The sequence below is a fragment of the Cupressus sempervirens genome, chromosome 2 (genome assembly GCF_028749045.1).
Source record: "Cupressus sempervirens isolate cs-2001-9-10 chromosome 2, ASM2874904v1, whole genome shotgun sequence".
NCBI classification, from domain to species: Eukaryota; Viridiplantae; Streptophyta; class Pinopsida; order Cupressales; family Cupressaceae; genus Cupressus; species Cupressus sempervirens.
Genome location: NC_143119.1, coordinates 296,833,829 through 296,850,052, shown reverse-complemented (window position 1 = coordinate 296,850,052; position 16,224 = coordinate 296,833,829).

Below are 16,224 nucleotides of genomic sequence, written 5' to 3'. Positions count from 1 at the left end.
ATGGCATTTACATAGAAGTAGAACTTGCTTCTTTAACTCCTTACACTCAAATCTTCATTGAAGTTATTCTTCCAATAGTGAGAATAGCTGCTACAAATTCTTGGGAGCCAAGGGTCCCTGAACCTATGCTACTTTTTCTAGAGACATGGGAGAAGTTACTACCGACTTCAGTACTTCATTAACATTCTGAATCATATAGTGATGCTCAAATTAAGAATAATAATAGATACTTGGGATGCAGAGATCACAGGGGCATGGCAACAAATTCCTATAGAACTATCATCATTTTAGGTAGAATAAAATGAATGAGATATAGAGATCAGAAGGGCACAACAATGAGATACAGAGATCATAATGACACAACAATGAAATGCAGTTATCATAAGGACATGGCAACAAAATCCTAGATCTCCACATGATATATACATACATAAATCTATACATACATATGCTACACACACACACACACACATATATACACATACATACATATACGTGTATGTATGTATGTACACAAAGATATCTTTTTAAGGTGCTTATTACATCTTAGCATGATAGAAAAAAATGATCTAGCTACGTACATATTCTAGAATCCAAAAAACAAAAACAAAAACTCACTCAACCTGTGCTAAGTGACTTAGTTCAAGATCCTGCACAAAAATAATGTTGATTGTTCCTTTTATTGTACCTAATCTAATGACAATTCTATAGGAATTTGTAATCAACCCAAGTAATCATCAACTAGACCCATTTAACTAGGTTATAGCTTGTATATATATATATATATATATATATATATATATATATATATATATATATATATATATATATATATATATATATATATATATATATATATATATATATATATATATATATATATATATATATATATATATATATATATATATATATATATATATATATATATATATATATATATATATATATATATATATATATATATATATATATATATAAAATTGGGTTATGGCTTCCACAAGTGAATGAGCCTTGTAATTATGGTATTTATGTACATAGAAGAACAACTTGCTTCTTCAACTCCTTACACTCAACTCTTAACTAAAGTTATTCTTCTAGCAATGAGAATAACTACTACAAATTCCTGGGAGCCAAAGGACCTTGAACCTATACTATGTTTTTTAGAGACATGGGAGAAGTTACTACTAGCTTCAATACTTTATTACATTCTAGATCATATAGTAATGCCCAAATTAACAATGACAGTAGATACTTGGGATCCTCGCAAGGAGAGTGTGCCAATACATCCATGGTTACATCCTTGGCTTCTATTATTGGGCTAGCATATGGCACCTTTATATCCAACCATTTATTACAAATTGGGAAATGTGCTTCATGCTTTGCATTTAAGTGATGCATTTGCATATGGAGTTTTATCACCTTGGAAAACTATATTTGATCCTGCTAGCTAGGAACAATATATTGTTTTTTTAATTGTACCTAATGTGATAACAGTTCTATAGGAATTTTTAATCAACCTAGATAATTAGAAACTAGACTAAATTAATAGAAGTAGTAGATACTTGGGAACCTTGTAGGGAGAGCATGCCAATACATGCATGGTTACATCCTTGGCTTCCAATGTTGGGCTGGCGTATGGAGCCTTTATATCCAACCATTCATTATAAATTGGGGAATGCACTTCATGCCTGGCATTAAAGTGATGCATCTACATATGAAATGTTATCACCTTAGAAAATTGTATTTGATCCTGCTAGCCAGGAACATCAAATAGTTCATTTTGTTTTACCTAATCTAATGAGAGTTCTATAGAAATTTGTAATCAATCTAGTTAATCAACAACTAAACTAAATTAATAGTAGCAGTAGATACTTGGGATACTTGTAGGGAGAGCATGCCAATAAATTAATGGTTACATCCTTGGCTTCCATTATTGTGCCAGATTATGGATCCTTTACATCCAACCATTTGTTATAAATTGGGGAAGGCATAAAAATTGGGGAATGTGCTTCATGCCTGGCATTCAAGTGATACATTTGCATATGAAATTTTATCACCTTGGAAAACTATATTTGATCCTACTAGCTGGGAACAATACATTGTTCATTTTACTATACCTAATCTAATGATAGTTCTATATGAATTTTTAATGAATCTAACTAATCAACAACTAGACCAATTTAACTAGGTTATGGCTTAGGCATGTACTATTCCTATTTACCATATGGTTTCAATGTTGGAGGCAATTTTTTATTATTTGTGTAGCATATAGAGGAAGAGAAATGGTGTTGGAAAAAATTAAAATTTAATAATGCGAAGTCACCTTGAGGAACTTGTTTATGCTCTTGGCAAACGTATCATCAAAAATGTTCATCATGACATTTTTTTCTTCTACATGTTTTTGCATGGAACCTTTACATACCTATTGCTCACAAATGTCTACTTGAGAATGTATGTGAACTTGCAATGCACTGCTGCATGGTGAAATACATAGAAAATCATATAATCCTTCATCACACAAGGTCTTTTTCTTGGTGTGCTCATTCATTAAGTTAAGAACCCAAGTTTACATTTGAAATCATGATTTATCTATCTTGGGCTTAAGAACTAGTACAATGGCCTAGAAAGAGTACCCAAGAATAGATGGATCTCATATTCATTCATTAATAAAATATAAAATTCATTCATTATCACATGAAGTAAAAAAAAATTATGAGCATCCATAAAATAATCTCATAATGTCCAAAGCTATCTAACAGTAGCACATAAACACATAACATTTAATAACATATGCCAATAAATTTTTTAAACATGCCTCATCTAATTATGATTTAATTTTGGATCACCTACTTGATTAGTTTGGAATTTTGTTCTAACCAAAAATTATAAATGTAAGAAAAACTATGCCAAAATAGCATAAAAAGATGATTATCGTGCACCAATAGCTCTTTTGGCACAATCTTTCTTACAATTTTTTGCTCAATCTCGAACTGGTCAGTATGTGTTTTGAAAAATTATTGTTGGACTATGAGTAAGGAAAAAGATAAATATCAAACTTGAAAAATATGTACATAAATGCAATTAATTTTTAAAATTCAATTTTATAAACTTACAAAGAGAACCATAGAATTATAAGAAACTATTGTGGTTTGCACTATTTGAAAATTAATGTTACAAGTGATAAAGTTATATACCTTTGATTCAAAGAGCTCAAATACTGGAAATAAAGTATTGCAGAAGGTGCAAACTAAACTGCCCCCCCATGTGGATGACACTGTTAAGTAGAGAATAGTTACATCCACACATACATACATACATATATACATACATGGTTAAGTGTTCCCTAACTGTGTCCAAGGCATTTTCTCATTGGAGGCATACTCCACCTACCAAGATGCCTACATACTCGTCTCTATAGGATCAAGACCCTTGAAGTACTTAGTCTAATGAATATGTAGTACTAGTTTGTAATTGTTTTGATGTAGATGTATTCCTATAACCACTGATGAGATTTATTCACCTAATACAACTCTTCACCATCATACACCCAGTCGGGTGAATCAAACAATTTTCTATAATTACAATACTATAATACCCTAGTGCAACCTTTGTGTTGTAGTTTATATTTAATGTAAGGTTAAAATATGTACATCCTAGCTCAGTCCTTATATAATTATGTTTAAAAGCTTGTGACAATAATCAATGGGTCTAAATAAACTAGTCAAGTTAATGTTGAAACATAGAGTTTAGCCTTCTATTTTCAAAAGTTAGGTACACTAGGTACATATATTGTCATAAAATATAAGCCTCATGAATTAACATATAATATTTTAAAACTTCCAAGGCATCTGCACACTAGAGGCATACTCTTCCTACCAGGCTGCCTACATACCTATATTCATGGAATCAAGACCCTTGAAATACTCACTCTAATGAATATGTAGTTTTGGTTTCTAATTGTTTTTATGTAGCTATACTCCTATAACCATTGGTGAGCTGTACTCACCTAATACAACTCTTTGCCATCATACACCCACTTAGGCAAATCAGGAAGTTTTCTATAATTACAATATTATAATACCCTAGTGTAACCTTTGTTTTGTAGTTTACAGTTAATGTAAGGCTAATATATATACATCCTAACTCACTCCTAATATAGTTATGTTTAAAAGCTTGTTAAAATACCCATGGCCATGCTACCTGTTGAGTGAGTTTTATTTTTTTTCTATTGTGCAAAGATCTCTCTATTTATATACATACATACATACATATACATATGTGTGTGTGTACATATACAAAGATCACAAGGGCACAACAATGAAATCCTAGATCTCTGTTGATCTCCATGATCCACAAGATCTCTCTCTCTCTCTCTCTCTATATATATATATATATATATATATATATATACATACATACATACATACATACATACATACATACATACATACATACATATATATACACATACATGCATACATACATACATCTACATATGTAATTTTATACCTTAGAAAACTATATTTGATCCTACTAGCTGGGAACACTAGATTGTTCATTTTATTGTACCTAATTTGATGATAGTTCTATAGGAATTCATAATCAACCCAACTATTTAGAAACTAGACCAATTTAACTAGGTTATGGCTTGTTTCTTTCTAAAAATATCTGCTATGATATGTTTTTCTAAAATTTCTTGCCCATTTTTCTTGGTCTGCATTATTTTTGTGCAAGATCTTGAGCTAAGTCAGTTAGCATGGGTTGATTGATTTTTATTGTTTTTTTATTTGGATTTTTGAATATGGGCTTTATTTTATCATTGGCTTTGTTCAAGTCCTAATTTTAATGAAGTAAAAAAGTAGTTTCAGGGTGGAAAGGACTATATAATGAAGAGGAAACTTGAAAACTTGAATGTTGAAATGCTAAAATGAAAGCTATCAAGGATCAAACACCTATGGAAAAGTACAATATAACGTGGAGTTGATTTTAGATATTAAAAAAATAAAAATGACATAAATTATTCCCCATTTGTTTTGATTGTGGAGAGCTATGTGTGAAAAAGGGTAGAGATCTTTGAACGAGGGTGGAGATTCCATTGTTGTGCCCTTGTCATCACTACATTTTTTTGCCATGTCCTTATGATCTATGCTTTTCATTACTATGCCCTTGGTGGAGATCAGTAGAGATCTAGGATTTCATTGCCATGCCCTTGTGATCTTCATGCCTTTACTCCATGATTCCATTTCCATGTCCTTCCATTGTGATCTTTGTGCCCTTTACAACACTACAACATTTAGGGTCAAATTACAATGACAATTTGTGACGGCGGTGTAATTTGTGGTGTTCAGGCCCAAACGTAGTAGTGATGGCTCTACGATTTTCTTTAAGGAGAGAAGAGGTACCTCTTAAATGTTCTTTTCTTTTCCTTCTAAACATGTATCTCTTTATATTTCCCCAAAAAGGTGATTAGAGAATCTTTTCTTTATGTATATGTATGTATATATATACATATACACACACACATGTGTGTGTATGTATGTATATATACACATATACACATATATATGTATATACATACATACAAACATACATATATAGAGATCACAAGGGTGCAACAATGAGATGCAAAGATACATATATACATACATACTTACATACATACATACATGCATACATACATCTACATATGCAATTTTATCACCTTGAAAAATTGTATTCGATCTTTACTCAATCACCAAGAGATAATATAGTTTGTAACTACAAATTTCTGCATACTTAGTTTGGTATGAATAGTTTTGATTGAATTAATCTAAGGAGAGTGAGTCTACTCATGATGATAATGGCTCCATGTATTCATTTGTGTGAATGGCTGATCAGATATGTTATAGAAAATCAAGGTTTCAGTTGCAAGTAGTTTCATTAATTTGATAAGGAAATCAACTTTGAAAGTGGGATGATCAAAATTGACATGTCCATCCTTATGATAGATGTCTCTATCTCATAATAGAAAATTAACTCAAATGACAAGAGAAAAATTATTAAATATATGGAAAACCAAAACAACATTCACCTATAATATTTTTGAAGGACAAAAATATAATTTGGTGGAAAAGACATGAGCCATGTGGCTCCACATTGTGGCTATTCCACTATCTAGTAGTGGAAAATCTTCATGTTAAATATGAAGATCTTGAAATTAAGAAAAGATAACTATTAGAGATCTATATTTTGTTTTAGTGATAACAAATATACATTCTAATTTTAGGAAAAATAATAGTCTTAAATGTAGATGATTAAATAAAATAAACATGAATACTAGTTATAGCTATATAATTCTAGTATTAATGATTACGTTAAATAAAATGTTCAATAACACAAGTATGAAGTAACATAAATGGATCATCTTATTGGTCCTATTATGAATTAATTTGAATGCATCCGATCATTCCCTAGGTGATATTATGCACGAGATCTTTACTCAATCACCAAGAGATAATATAATCTATAATTACATATTTTTGCATACTTAGTTTTTCAATTGAGTGCAAGGATAATCGCTTGTGTGAATTCAAGACATGAATGATTAATTTAATTTAGCACAAATACTATGCAAGTGTGTATGTATGCATATAAAGTAGTTCACATTGTGAATTAATTTAAATACATACATGCACATATGCATACATTCTTCATAATTAGTTATCCTTGAATATAACCAAAGTTATTATATATGAACAAGATATACATGCTTAGGAGGAAAAGACAAGAACATTTACATAGGTACCTCTTCTCCCCTTGAATAAAATCATAGAGCAAGGTCACCAAGATCACAAGGGAATAACAAAAAAATCCTAGATCTCCACTTATCTCCACCAACACTAACATTTAGAGCTCTCCACCCTCGTTCAAAGCTTTCCACCCTCTTTCACATCCAACTCTCCACAATCAATCAAAACAAATGGGTAATGATTAATGTTGTGTTTTCTTTTCTTTTTTGTTTATAATCCATAGTCCACAATCCACAAGATCTCTCTATATACATACATACATACATACATACATATATATACATATATACATACATACTTGAAAACAACAATGTACTTTATGAGAGTTTACAATTGTTCAAAAAAATTAATGTTTTACAAGAAAATACATCTAAAGAACTATTAGCTCAAAAACAAGAACATGGTGTTGAAATAGTACAAAAAGTGCTTGACATGAGAGGTCCACAAGTGAGGGTGTTTACCAATTTTGAAAACTTGAATGCTAAAATGAAATCTAATGATGATCAAACACCTATGGTAGAATTACAACACACTGTGAAGTTGATTTTAGATAAGGTAGAGGTAGATATTCAAAAGTTTGATAATCAAAATTTAAGGCATGAGAGTGAAGGAGAAGGAGCAGCTTTAGAAAGAGACTACATGGCAGAAACAACAACTAGACGACATAGAGGGTATTATGAGAGCCACTAGATAGAATCAAGGAAAGTGTTGTAGTAGGTACTATGAAATTGGAATCACTTGCAAGTGTAATTGAAAATTTATAGTCCAAATATCAAATGCTTATAAGAGTGTTTCAAGTATTGGCATAGTCTCCCTATGATGATTCTGAGTAACAAATACTTATAAGAGTGTTTCAAGGTTGGGAACCACTTCAACATCCTTTGAATGGTTTAGAGGTAACGTCATTGTGGAAGAGGCTTCTATAAGGGAATGAGCCTCATGATTATGGAATTTACACAGAAGTAGAACTTGCTTCTTTAACTCCTTATAGTCAACTCTTCACTGAAGTTATTCTTCAATTCCTTGCATATGAAATTTTATCACCTTGGAAAACTGTATATGATCCTTCTATCTGAGAACAATTGATTGTTGATTTTATTGTACCTAACATGATGCTAGTTCTATAGGAATTTTTAATTAACCTAACTAATCAACAACTAGATCCATTTTACTAGTTATGGCTGGTTTCTTTCTAAAAATATCTGCTCTGATATGTTTTTATAAAATTTATTGCGAACTCTACCCATGTTTTGTGGTATGTGTTTTTTTTTTTGAAGGATCTTGAGGTATGTCACTTAGCATGAGTTGAGTGAATTTTATTTTATTATTATTTTGTTCTGGAATATGTATGCAGTTGGATCAATTTTTCTGTTGTGTAGCTAAGATGCAATAAGCGCCTTAAAAAATATATCTAAATATACATATTCTAAAGGAGATATACAAAGATACCTATTTAGAAGGAAAGGAAACCAAAATTTACATACCATTGAAGAAAATCATAGAGCTAGGGCATGGAAGCAAAATTATAGAGCAAGGGCACAACAGGACAATGAAATCATAGAGCAAGGGCATGTCATGGCAATAAAATTGTAGAGCTAGGGAATGCCACCAAAATCAGAGAGCTAGGGAACGAAAATGAAACATAGATCATGGAGATCACAAGGGCACACCAAGCACATATTCATAATCATGAGGTACATTCCCTTGTAGAAGCTATAACCTAATTAAATATACATATATATCAACCCTACTAATCAATAGCTAGACCCATTTAACTAGTTATGGTTTGTTTCTTTTCTAAAATATATGCTATGATATATTTCTGTAAAATTCTTGTGAACTCAGCCCATTTTTCCTAGTCTACATTATTTTTGTATAGGATCTTGAGGTAAGTCACTTAGCATGGGTTGAGTAAGTTTTATTGTTTAATTATTTGGATTCTGGAATATATATGTAGTTGAATCATATATGTAATAAGCGCCTTGAAAAATATATCTCTGAATATCTAAAGAGATACATGTTTAGAAGGAAATGTAAAGACATACATGTTTACAAGGAAAAGAATTTTTTTTTACAGATGTACTTCTTCTCTCCCTTGAAGAAAATCATAGAGCAAGGGCACATAGAGCACAAGGGTATGACATGACAATAAAATTGAAGTGCAAGAGCATGACACAACAATGAAATAATAGAGTAAGGGCATGACACGATAATGAAACCATAGAGCAATGGAACAACAACCAAATGTAGAGATCATAAGGGCACAATAACCAAATGCATAGATCACAAGGGCCATGACAATGTTCACAACTCTCCACCTCTTTTGCATGCAACTCTCTCCAAAATTATAACAAATGGAAAACAATTGTTGTGTTTCTTTTTTATTTATTTTATGCTCGCGAGGGTATCACAATTAAAACATAGACATCAATATTGAGATGATGTCGAGGACAATTAAAAAAAATGAAAATGACCACAAATTACATCCCATCACAATTTGACCCCAAATGTTGTAGTGTTAAGAAGGTCCATGTACTTGACCTTTATGTAGTCACTAAGAATGATCATAGAGGGATCTGTGAGCTCCTAGAGATCCACTTTTCCTAGTTCCATCTTACCAACTATAATATCAATCTTCTCCCTATCAATCCCCAACCTCACTATATTCATGCTCATGTTTTTCTATGCCAATTTCTCACCTTTAAAAGTGGTAGGGGCTTTAGTAGAAACCTTAGTCTAGGCAACCTGAGTGAGAGAAGCTTCTAAGTCCAAATCCTTAATTAGGGAGTCATCCCATTACTAATTATTGATGAGATTTAGTGGGGAATCTGAGCTTTAGATTTTATACCTTGCTATTAGTTCTAAATTCCCCCCATAAGTCTATAGTCATCAAGTGGACTATTTCCCATTCTTATTTTTTCCTTCTAAAGGTTGTAGTGGTCTAACCCTTATATTATTGTGAGATATGTTGGTATCTTATTTTTTGTCTCTCCCTCTCTAACTTATGATATGTGGGAATGGATCTTCAAGAAGATAGAAAACAAGCATGAAAAATTGCAAACCTATATTCTCTCATTAGTAGGGAGGACCCAATTAGTGTATAAGGTTCTACCCTCTCACTCTATATAATTTCTCTTCTTGTCTATTTTTCTTATATGTACTTTAGTAAGCTACATAAAATTAGTATGTATAAGGTTATATCCTCTCACTCTATATCATTCCTCTTCTTGGCTATTTTTCTTATATGTACTTTAGTAAGCTCTAGAGATAATACGTAGAATTTTTTTATGGTTTGATGATAAGAGTAACATGAAGAGACATCATGTATATTAGAAATGATGTTGTCTCCCCAAGAGTTTGATGACCTTGGATTGAAATATCATAAACTGAAGGATATAAAACTTTCCTATAAATGAATCTATAGAGCTATCTAAGGCAACAAAACTTGAAAGGTGTTATTTAGAAATTTGTTGCCATTGTCCAAATCTAAGAAAGGGAAACTATATGGAAAATTATTTCCATGTATTATAGCCTCTTCATTCAATTTGATCATATTAAAACCCATGATTTAAAAGTATTTTCTTCTCTCTGATAAGCATGGGGTGATGTAAGGAAGTTAGTCTCTCATAGTTTATCCATAGGAAATAATCTCCATATACAATTGTTGATATATCTATTTGGTAGATTTTGGTGAAAAATGATATACCCCTAGTTTTGACTCAAGGATGTTCTTCCAAACTTTTTTCCTTTAGGAATTAGAACCTTGAAATATTTATACATTGGTAATGAGTTTTTGACATGGAAGAAACTATAACAAAAATATGACATGCCTAACTCTCAAAAGAATACATCTACAATTATTATAAAGGATTAAATGACAATATTGCTATCTTCTCATTGATGTTAGTGTAAAAAGTATCTACTATATGCTAATTAGCTCCCCATAAATTAATGAATGAATAAATTTACAAGGTTTGCAATTTATGCCTATTGGATAGAAAATAGATAGAATGTTTCAATCTAATGTGGTATAGTCCCACTAAATCATTTTCCCCATTTTTTGGTTACTCATGCTTAAAATTTTGGTTATTGATAATGTAATACATTCCTACAATCTTGCTACTGAAAATTGTGATATTTATAGTATGTCTTAGTCTTTTGAACATGTTTTTTTTTAATGTTAATGTGTTAATGCTCTTTGGGCCTTTTTCAGATTATTTTTATTGGTAAAAGGATGAGGCCATTAATAATTTTATTAAATAAATATTTAAGTTACAAAAGTATCTATTTAGTGCAAGCACTAATATGGAAGAACAAAGAAGAAAACATCTAGTATTTCCTAGGATAAAGGTCCAATATATTAATACATAAAATATAATAAAGGAATAAGTGGGTGTCACTGCATTTATTGAATAATTCATTTCTTTTCCATCTCATTGTCACTTTCAATTGGGGAAGAATTTCTTGTATTTATTAAATAATGCCTTTCTATTCCATCTCATTTACACTATTGATTGGGGAAGAAGTTCTTGTTAGATTCCTACAAAACTTGCTCTTTTGACCAAGATCATTGTTAGGAATACATAAACTCATACATTTAAATAATATTTCCATTTAAAATTAACCCTCTACCCTTATACCAATCCAAGTTAAATTTAAATAATTTTAAATTTCCTATATATGAAATTCATAACCCTTCTGGAAGAGACAATGACCAAAACACTCAAAACTATGGGAACCCTGGCATCAATTAGATCTAAGTGACACTGGAGGTTTTGATCATTTGATGTCAAATTTCACATAAGGCTTAACATCCAATATGTTAAGGAGGAAACTAACACTAGAATCTTTTTTGAAGTTTCCCTGCAATTTTATAAGCTAGATGAATGGTTAGGAAGAGCTTCTTGAGTTGGGGAAGTGTTGAAAAATAATTTTCCTTACCGAATGAGCCATCAATAACCTTATTAGCCATCTCATTGGGTAACTTGTTTCCTTCTCAATATATGTGTTTATATTCATTATTAGTAAAGTATACTATAAGTTTTGAACTACATTCTAGAGTAATGGGTTTAATTTCTAACTAGGTGTTTCACTCATTCTAATTGTATTAATAACAATGTAAGAATCTCCTTTGATAACTAACATTTTAATAATAAGTTCTTATTACATAACTTTAAACCCTTAATAGGGCTGCAAATTCTACTATATTTTTGGTAGCATAATTTAGGGATTTGGCTAGTCTAGCAACCACCTTACCTTCTCATTTATGAACAATATACCCAATACCAACTATCTCATTATTTCCTCTAGATGATTCATAAAGGTTTAATGAAAAATAGTCCATTCTTGAGTTTTCCACTCTCATTTTAGTCTCTCTTACCTTATTTCCTCCCTTACCATATTGCAAAGGGATTACCATTTCAACCCATCCAATTTTTCTGGATGTGACCATCCCATTAAGTAAAAACTACTTTTGTGTGGGTAGAGTTTCTCAATCTATTATTTAAAGTTTCTACTAAACTTGCTTCTATTTTTTCCCTAGAGACTCTATTTTTAGCATTTTTCCTTAAAAAATCTTCCTGTTTCTTTCATTCTACAATTTCCAAGAAACTATAGAAGGAATCAATACCTATAATTTTTTGAAAAGACTATTCTTCATCTTTGTAGGCCATTGTTGTAAAATATAAAGCAAATTATGGTAGTGTGTTGTTGACTAATTTAATTTGTGACAAATATTATTCCAACATTTTGTGGCACAAGTAAAATTAAGGATAATGTTGTCCAATGACTCTTCCTCTTGTTTATAGAGTACACATCTATACTATCTTTTGTTGCCAAGTTTTCTAAACCATTCTGTTGTTAGTATACATTTTTGCATAGTTTCCCATAAGAAAGTACTTTCTTTGGGTATGAAGGCTTTATTCTAGTATAATTATGTAGAGGATTATTTGAGAGTTGAAGATTATGATGTTTTATTACAAGCTTGTAGTATTCTTTGACCTTTCAATTTTCATCGTTTGATCTTTCGCAAATAATTTTGTCATCATACCCCTTACTAGAAAATGCCCTTTTCCTTAATGCATTTAAAAGTTCATATCCTTTTTGGTTGAGAGATGGGTTCCTACCAAGGGTTTCCAATTTCATCCTAATAAAGATATTTTTTTTAATTTTTATTTTAAGTGGAATTCCAATAAAGTTTTTCCATGGATTAAAATCCTTGTTGGATGAATGAACTCTTTTGAATCTACCCTTAATTGATTTTGATTCATTGTGAAAATTGAATTTCTTGGTTTATCTGGAAAAGGAGGAATGGCTTTTTAGCATAGACAAATACATGTTATTGTGTCATGCCTGACCACTTAGCTATTTTAAGATTTCTTTCTGATGTTATGTTTGAATTTCTGTAGAACTTGGTTATTATACTGTTGTTGAATGATGAGACTGATGTTGAACGTATTTTCTGTGAAGAACTATGTTTTAGCAATAAATGTGATTTAGGATTTTATGAATTGCATTTGGCATATCATTGATTTCAAGTTGATAAATTATTGATTATGTTATTATGTTTTTGACTCTTTGTTTACTGCATTCTGTTTCATGCTGTATGTTGACATGATGTTGCAGATATTTATAAATGGTTATATGTTGTATTTAATCAGAATCCTTCATTGTACTTTCATACATGTAACTATATAAGGATTTAATGTTTAGTTTGTGTTAACCCTTAAGATGGTTTCATTTCTTGACTCATATTAGATTGTTAATTGAGGGAACCATGGTTTGCATTTATATATGTGTTTTCTTATGATTAAGGTTTAACACCTTAGTGGAGCTTGGCATACATTTGTATTTGTTTTTATTTTTAAAGAGTTAAATCACCTCATAAGCAATTAGCAATGATGTAACCCTAAATGGGTATCGATTGCTATGAAGGAGGGTAACATTGTTATTTTGTTTGAGCCATATTCATGGCGGTGGACTTGGAACTGTCGAACTTATGGCACTGAAGTTGTAGTCAGCCATACCTTGATGTGAGTCAGGTTTTTTGCTGGTTACAGGCCGAGTTTTGAGTCACATTGCTTTGTTGATTTTACATCTATGGTTTCGTGTTGAGATATTGACATTTTAATGGGAGTTGGTTGGAAGGTTAACGTGCATATTTGGTTTAACTCGATGGAGTTGTTTCTCAGAGTTTGGCTATTGTTGTTTATGGAGTTTTTGCTTCACTCTATTGTGAAGTCTTCTACAAATTGTGTGAGTCGACATTATAGAGTTTGCTCACTAGTGTTGGATTTTGTTTTTGGGGTTTTGGCATCAAGTTGGTTTGAGGAAAAATCTTCCATCTTTAGTTGTTCAGGTAGGAGGCAATTTCTTACCCTACTCTTTCACTCTGTTTGCGAATGCCATGTTACTTTCATTTTGCATAATGTAAAAGTTATCAGATTTTCATATTGTGAAAATTTACATTCAAAGATGAGTATGTTCACTGTGTGCTATGCAAAGCTCTGCATGTATTCACCTTTGAATGTGGAAGTTGTGGAGAGATATGTTTGGAAGTTCCTTCATTTATGTTTATATAGCTTTACCCCAAACATATGTTTCCCACCAAGTTGAGTTTGTGAGAAACATATGGTTGCGGCAGTGAGCATTTCGGTTGTTGTGTAATAGCGAGCAAGTTTGTGCTTTCATTGGTATGAGCTTGTGAAAACACATACCTCTAGCTTACTTGGTTATATATAGCAAATTTCGAGAGGCTTGGCCTCAGACTTGAGAATGTTTTAAACTGGGCTCGTGTTTGCTATTGAGGGCAGAGACATTTTGTCAAATGGTTTGCGTGAAACCATAGCAATGTTAAAATTGTCATGTTAACTTGCATAGCATTTTATGGGTAACAAAATGTTTGAAATTTCTTCATGAATCATGGTCGATTATATAGTTTGAACATTGTTAGTTTGAATTTCTTATGACAGTTATCTTGTATTATGATATTGATGGGTAATTTGAGGGTTTTGTCATTATTTTTCTTTAGAAGTATGTCGAATTCGATAATATGATTAAATTATATATTGAAAATAGTAACTTAGTTAACATTTGATAATGGTTTTGGAAATGACATTTTGTCAAATGTTTTAAAAAGGAAACTTGTTTCGAACTGGAAACTCTGTGACAGCATAAATTATTCCATAATTTATAATGGAAATTGAAAGTTAAATATCTATTGTTGTGGAATTAGTTGCAAATGAATAAGGCATTCTTTTCAAAAAAAACATAGATATAGATAGGTGCTGTAATATCGACAGGATCATTATGAGAAGAGATTGTGTGCTTCTATTAACTTAGGAATTTACATCCTGATTACTTCCGGCTATTAGTATGATGTAAATTACTTTGCATATTGGTGAAGTGTATATTGAATTAATCTTAGATATTATATTTTATTTTATGATAATTGCTGATTGTAGTTAAAACTAGGTGGAATTTTATTATTAAACAAAGATGAAATTTCTATAGACATTTGAATATCCTAAGATATTGCAAGGATCTTTTGGCTGCATTTGGATTCAATTGTGTTTAGTTTAGGCTATGAAGTACCTTATAGAATTTTTAGATTGTTTAGAGATTAAGTGTTTGAAATAGAATTCTTTACATACTGATATATTTTAGTTTGTTAATTGGAATGTAAGTTATTTCATTTTGTGAAGCAAATTTATGATATACATTTGAAGATATGTCAATTGAAGTAAAATTATCATAGGTGTATTGTTTATTATCTTGGTCAATTCAAAGGATACGCTTAGCTTGTTATAATAGTAGAGATAAGTAGTACAGTACTATGACTGGTAAATATCATTCAATTGATATAGCAGTTTAGTGATATTTATGAGATTGTAATATTGTAGTATTTACTTCTGTTATTATAATAACCTAAGTTTACTTTCAAATTGATAGTAGAAGATGAGAGTTTTAAAAGATGAAGAATGTAATATCATGAGAAAAATGACTTGTTATTAGTTACATGTACATTCTTAGAATATCTGTATGATGTGTATGTTAAGGATAGCTGTAGTGAACGTATATCGAGGTGGCTGAATATCAATTTATTCTATTTAGTTAATTAAATTTAGTGATAATTTTAAAATGAATTGGAAGGGTTAATTATAAATAAAAATAATTGGCCTTACCTATGACTTTAACCAGTAAGGTTAAGTATGGAGAACAAGGCAGGTCTCTGTTGCATCATTTCACGAATATTATAGAGAACCCCACTATGTGTTATCTAAGGGCATACCATATACGGATGCAGTATCTTAGCACCATAGTGATGACACCTCAATATATATATGGTTCATTAACTAGTTATTCTTAGTGCAAGTTTAATTTTGTATTGTTTAGAAGGTGTTACTTCTTGCATAGTAATATTAGAATTGCACTA